The sequence below is a fragment of the Palaemon carinicauda genome, chromosome 12 (assembly GCF_036898095.1).
Source record: "Palaemon carinicauda isolate YSFRI2023 chromosome 12, ASM3689809v2, whole genome shotgun sequence".
Lineage (NCBI taxonomy): Eukaryota > Metazoa > Arthropoda > Malacostraca > Decapoda > Palaemonidae > Palaemon > Palaemon carinicauda.
Window position 1 is genome coordinate 151,343,323 of NC_090736.1, and position 7,500 is coordinate 151,350,822.

The following is a 7,500-nucleotide window of genomic DNA, read 5'->3' on the forward strand; positions in this document are numbered from 1 at the left end:
TGGTGGTGTCAAAGCCCGTCCTCTCCCATCCTCATACCACGTCTTCGAGATTTGACAGGAAGGTTTTTGCTGTCTTGTCTTCGTCGTGTTTTCATTATTATTATTATTATTATTATTATTATTATTTATATTATCGTTTATTATTATTATTATTATTATTATTATTATTATTATTATTACTCTTATTATTATTATCATTATTATTATTATTATTATTATTATTACTATTATTATTGTTATTTGCACTATTCCCACTTAAGACTGCTACCTTTTTTCAGTCTGTCTAAGTGCACAGTTCAAGGTATATTTTTCTTCTCCATCTCATTATACAGTTGCAGTTGCTGGAATTAACTGCACAGTGTACACGAACGTAATGAGTTTGAAGGAATAATGATTATCGGTAAAAGGCCATTATGAAGTCGATGAGTGATGAATAGCAGTAAAATAATGTCCTTTTAGGATGTTTAAGTTGCAAGAAAGGACGTATAACCAATCAAAACTATAGCGCAGACCTCCGTAGCTGCAGCTTATTTCTTGACCCTTTGCTCGACCTTGACTTTTGACCTTAACATGTATGAATCAGACACTCAAATATCAACTAAGTTTGAAGTTTCTGTGACAGCGATGTCCAAACTTATGGCTGATTACGTGAATTGGAAATTTTCTTTGACCGTGGCCTTGACCTTTGACCTTGACCTTCCAAGATTTAATCATTTAAAGATTTTTTACATAACACCTAATTCCTGCAAGTTTCATTACTCTACGATTAAGATTGTGGCCAGAAAGCTGTTTACACACAAACACACACATACAAACACACAAACATGGGCGAAAACATAACCTCCTTCCAACTTCGTTGGCGGAGGTAATAATGAAAAGTATCACGAGGATTGTTGGGTTTAGTGGAATGAGGAATTCGGGTGCGAAGTAATGGCCAGTAACATCTTCAAGACGTCTTAAAAGATTCTACATTAGATAGGCATTCTTTGGAGAATTAATTTTAGGATACAACGACATATACATCAGTTTTTAGTCCACTGCAGGACAAAGGCCTCATACATGTCTATCAGTTTCTGAGTTTTGTTCAGTTTTCATCACCAAACTGTCCAGATGGTGGGATTTTATGATACAATAAGAACAAATACAGCAGTTTCTAGTCGACTGCAGGACATAGGCCTCATACATTTTAAATTAATTTATTGGTTTTGCGAGTTTTCATCACCACGCTGGCCAGATGGTAGGAGATATTACAGCAGACCAACCTAGTATGGATGGTCTTAACTAGTACAGCAATGCTGATCATGGCAAAGGCCTCATACATGTCAATGTCTGTGTTTTGGCCAGTTTTCATCACCACGCTGTCCAGATAGTGGGATTTAATGACACAACAACAACAGATATAGCAGTTTCTAGTCCACTTCAGGACAAAGGCCTCATACATTTTCAATTAATTTCTTGGTTTTTGCGAGTTTTCATTACCACCCTGGCAAGATGGTGAGAGATTTACAGCAAACCAACCTAGTATGGATGGCCCTGACTAGTACAGCATTGCTGGTCATGGCGATGCGTAAACCCTTTCACCACGTTAAGGGGTCAACACTCAGAAAGGGATACAAAATATAGTTGTTATATCCTGATCTTCAAATCTATCCAGATTGCGTAGAATTGAATGTTTTAAAACAACTACGGCTGTAAGGAAACGACTTGGAAGCAAATCGACCAATGCATACAATTATCGTGGTCTCTCTCTCTCTCTCTCTCTCTCTCTCTCTCTCTCTCTCTCTCTCTCTCTTTCCCTTTGTCCTGCAGTGAACTACAAACTGATGTATGTGTTGTCGTTGTATCATAAAATCAATTATAGTAGATTCAATAATAGGGCACATAGAGAAAAACAATCTTCGGATAGACAGCCTACATGGATTTAGAGAAAAGAGATCATATGTGACAAATCTTTTGGAATTTTTCCACATTTTTAGCATTTATGATATCATATACCCAGACTTTCAAAAGGCTTTTGACAAAGTTCCTCATAAAAAAGTAATAGTCAAGATTAGAGCACTAGGCCTTACTGACGAGCCAGCTGAATGGATCAAAGAATGGCTAACCAACAGAAAACAGAGAGTTGTAATCAATCAATGGAGAAGCTTCAGAGTGGGAAGCTGTTACAAGCGGAGTACCTCAAGGATCCGTCCTTGGTCCATTGCTATTTCTGGTTCACATTAACGGCATAGGTTTAGGTTTAACTAGTAGAATAGCCAAATTTGCTGCCGATACTAAACTAGGCATGAATGCTGCGAACTCAGAAAACGTAGAAGCCTTAAAAGAGGATCTAATGAAGCCAAGAGAATGGTCCAGAAAATGGCAAATGCCTTTCAACTGTGGGAAATTCAAAGTCATGCATATAGGGTATAGTAACCCGCAATCAGATTACTCACTGCTAGGTAATAAAATAGAAAGTGTGGAGCAGGAGGAAGATCTCGGTACTATTATCAGCAAGGATTTGAAGTTCACTAAACAAAGCATAAAAACTGAAAAGAAAGTACAAAAACTTATAGGTTACATAAAGAGATATTTCAAATACAGAAATAAAGACATTGTCCTACAGCTGTACACATCACTAGTAAGACCCCATCTAGAATACGGAGTCCAATTCTGGGCTCCAAGTATTCAGAAGGATATAGATAAACTGGAAGCAGTACAAGCGAGGGCCACCAAACTAGTTCCAACACTAAGGCAATCTGGATACAGACGAAGGATGGAACGTTTGAACTTATTTAATTTACAAACTCGACAACTAAGGGGACAGTTAATAGAGGCATTAAAAATTCTTAAAGGAATAACATAGATTACAACAATCTGTTCACGCTTAGCACAAATTAGTCCAGTGGTAACGGATACAAACTGGAATTGAAAAGATACAACACCACTCAATAGGGCAATCTCTTTACATATAAAATAGCAAATACTTGGAATAGACTTCCAGCAGTTGTAGTAAACAGTAACACGGCAAACGAGTTCAAGAATAAACTAGACAACATCATAAGAACTCTCTAAATGCTTAAAGTGAATCGCTTTACCAAAGATCAAGTGGAGTCTGCTGATGGACTAAAAAGTCTTTGAGACATCCAAAATCAGTTGTAACACACACACACACACATATATATACACACACACACACACACTCTCTCTCTCTCAAACGAATATACCTTGCAATCCAGATCATCTTGAAACTAATCTCTCTCTCTCTCTCCCTCTCTCTCTCTCTCTCTCTCGTAATAGATAGGCTCAGCTTAACGAGATATTTATTGTGCCAACAGCTCCCAGACTTATTTATGCGTTTATTTGTTTATGGGATTGTTTTGGTTCGTCGTAAAGAGTCCTGCTCCTTTCATTGGGTACCTGTGAAATGTCCTTGGGCAAGTCTTGGCTCTTTGTTTCGTATATGTATTTTTTTTACACTTTGATTTGATTAATCTCCATCTGTAGATATTTGGTCTTTTAAATGACGTCGTCAGCAAGTGGATTATTATTATAAATTGTTATATTACCAAGTTAGTTTGTGTTATGTTGAATCTTTTAAAGTGTGGTAAAACTGCTTCTGTAGATATTCGATCTTTTATAGAATGTCATCAGCAACTGGATTATTATTATGAATTGTTATATTATCAAGTTAGTTTATGTCATGTTGAATCTCTTGAAATGTGGTAAAACTGCATCTGTAGATATTCAGTCTTTTATAGGATGTCATCAGCAAGTGGATTATTATTATAAATTGTTATATTATCAAGTTAGTTTGTGTCGTGTTGAATCTTTTAAAGTGTGGTAAAACTGCATCTGTAGATATTCGGTCTTTTAAATGATGTCGTCAGCAAGTGGATTATTATTATAAATTGTTATATTATCAAGTTAGTTTATGTCATGTTGAATCTCTTGAAATGTGGTAAAACTGCTTCTGTAGATATTCGGTATTTTATAGGATGTCATCAGCAAGTGGATTATTATTATAAATTGTTATATTATCAAGTTAGTTTGTGTCGTGTTGAATCTTTTTAAATGTGGTAAAACTGCTTCTGTAGATATTCGGTCTTTTATAGGACGTCATCAGCAAGTGGATTATAATTATAAATTGTTATATTATCAAGTTAGTTTGTGTCGTGTTGTATATTTTAAAATTTATTAAGTTGGGAGAGACATGAAAGAAAGGGCGTGATAGGTCAAGTTTAGATGATATAGATTATTATAGAGGATAGTGAAACACATTTATCCTCAAGTATTTCTTGTTATCTAAAAAGGCATGTTCTATTGTCATTTTTAACTCTGCATGTAAGTATACTACAATTGTATTATCCTTAATGATTTGATCCAACAATCAAGACTATTGATGTAGATATAAAGTATATTATGATATTATTATTATTATTATTATTATTATTATTATTATTATTATTATTATTAGCTGCTAAGCTACAACCCCAGTTGGAAAAGCAGAATGCTATAAGCCAAGGGGCTCCAACAGGGAAAATAGCCTAGTGAGGAGAGGAAACAAGGAAAAAATAAATATTTTAAGAACAATATTAAAATAAATATCTCCTATATAAACTACAAAAACTTTAACAAAACAAGAGGAAGAGAAACTAGATAGAACAGTGTGCCAGAGTGTACCCTCAAGCAAGAGAAATCTAACCCAAGATAGTGGGAGACCATGGTACAGAGGTTATGGCACTACCCAAAACTAGAGAACAATGGCTTGATTTTGGAGTGTCCTTCTCCTAGTAGAGCTGCTTACCATAGCTAAAGAGTCTCTTCTACCCTTACCAAGGGGAAAGTAGCCACTGAACAATTACATTGCAGTAGTTAACCCCTTTAGTGAAGAGGAATTGTTTGGTAATCTTAGTGTTGTTAGGTGTATGAGGACAGAGGAGAATCTGTAAAGAATAGGCCAGACTGTTCGGTGTATGCGTAGGCTAAGGGAAAGTGAACCGTAACTAGAGAGAAGGATCCAATATAGTACTGTCTGGCCAGTCAAAAGACCCCATAACTCTCTAGCGGTAGTATCTCAAGGGGTGGCTGGTGCCCTGGCCAACCTACTACCTACAAGGTAATAGTTGGATCTTGCATTTGCTTTAGATAATAAATTAATTGGACGAATTACCGATGGAGATGAAAGATTGAATAGGTTATCTAGATTTTATTTTCCCCCAGAAAGTTAGTTTTAAGCTAGTGTTGGAAAACTACATTATTAGTATTTTCCAGCAACATTTTAGATCTTAAAATCGAACCCCACATCAACTTTGGATGTGTAAGAACCTATTGAAGGTGCTCTAGATTGATCACAGTATGTTTACCTATGACGTATTTTTTTCTTGATAGTGTGACGGGCCGAGAGAAGGTTGTGACTCAAAGGCAGGAAGCAATCAACTGAGTAACTTTATTATTTTTTACACTCCTTTATATACAAAACCTCAAGGCAACAGGAAATTTCATGTTCGAGAAACAGACAATGTTACAGAGGAAAAACGCAGACATGTTTATTCTGGTTCTTTTTAGTGCGAGGGAAGAGCGCAGATACAAGCATGATATATACAAAATAATTTATGTACGATCGTGTGACACACGGTTGGTACATGTACCAACCGTGTGCCACACGGTCGTACAATATATACAAAATAATTTATGTACGATCGTGTGACACACGGTTGGTACAATAGGCATTTCTAGCTATATTTCGCCTTGATTAACTTTATTGTGGTTTTTTAGCAATAGGTAAAACCCTTTTTTTACCTTAACTCCAGGTAATTTGGTGAATTTTATGGTCACATGTATTTGATACAATATACCCTTGATAGATCTCTCTCTCTCTCTCTCTCTCTCTCTCTCTCTCTCTCTCTCTCTCTCTCTCTCTCTCTGTATGTTTTAAAGATTGAAGGACGCATCCTTCCCCAGTGCCACTCTGGCTACGTTGTGGGTGTGCTGACTCCCGGTTCCAATTATGAGGTCGTCCTCAGGAGGATAAAGGGTAGGTTGGTGTAAAAGCGTTTCATTATTATTATTATTATTATTATTATTATTATTATTATTATTATTATTATTATCTCCAAGGAGATTGTAAAAAAAATTATTCTTAAATTTGTAATGCTTATCACTTTTCCTGTGCATCTACACATTTCCTACCCTTTCAGTTTTCAGTTTTTCTTATTCCTCAAACAGCTAATTTTAATTGTTTAACCTTTTTCCTTCCATTCATATTCATAACAACACTTCCTTGGCTCCCACATACAATGCATGTTTCTATTAAAACGTGTTTACATACTGTAAAAGCCATTTACTCTATATTATTATTATTATTATTATTATTATTATTATTATTATTATTATTATTATTATTATCTCCACCAAGGAGATTATAAAATCGAGTCGGGTTATTTAATTGTCTGCCTGTCTGGGGACAGGATTACGTTAAAACTACTCGAAGGACTTTGACGAAATTTTCACCACAGATAGATCTTAGGCCATGGGCGACTCCATTAAATTTTGGAGATGATCTGGATCCTGTTTTAGATCTGGGATATACAGTTTCGCCATTTTAAAGATGACGTCGAAACAGAATGACAGATTTTGACGAAATATTCACCACAGATAGATCTCTGGCCATGGAGGACTCTGTTAATTTTTTTTTAGATGATCCGGTTCCGGATCCGAATTTTAGATCCAGATTTGTATTTATCGACTTTTTGAAGATAACTTCCAAAGAAATTGACGGATTTTGACGAAATTTCCACTACAGGTAGATCTGAGGACATGTGCGACTCCATTATCATTTTCAGATGTTCCGGATCCGAATTTTAGATCTAGATTTGTATTTTTCAACTTTTTAAAGATAACCTCCAAACAAATTGACGGATTTTGACGAAATTTCCACTACAGATAGATCTTAGGACATGGGCGACTCCATTATCATTTTCAGATGATCCGGTTCCGGATCCGAATTTTAGATCTAGATTTGTATTTTTTATATTTTTTTAAAGTTTACGTCAAAACAAATTGACGGATGTTGACGAAAATTCCTCCCCCCCCCCACAAATAGATCTTAGGCTATGGGCGACTCCATTAACCTCTGGAGATGATCCGGTTCCGGATCTGGATTTTAGATCCATATTTGTATTTTTCACATTTTTTTAAAGATTACGTCTAAACAAATTGACGGATTTTGACGAAACCCCCCCCCCCCCAAATAGATCTTAGGCTATGGGCGACTCCATTAACCTTTGGAGATGATCCGGTTCCGGATCTGGATTCTAGATCCAGATCCAGTAATTTTTTTTTTGATGATCCAAATCTGGATTCTGGATCTCAGATGCAAATCGAATGTCTTTCTTTTTGCGTTAACATCACCTTATTATTATTATTATTATTATTATTATTATTATTATTATTATTATTATTATTATTATGCGTAACCTGTCAAAAATGAGGGCTAGATATTTGGAAAGATATTCACAC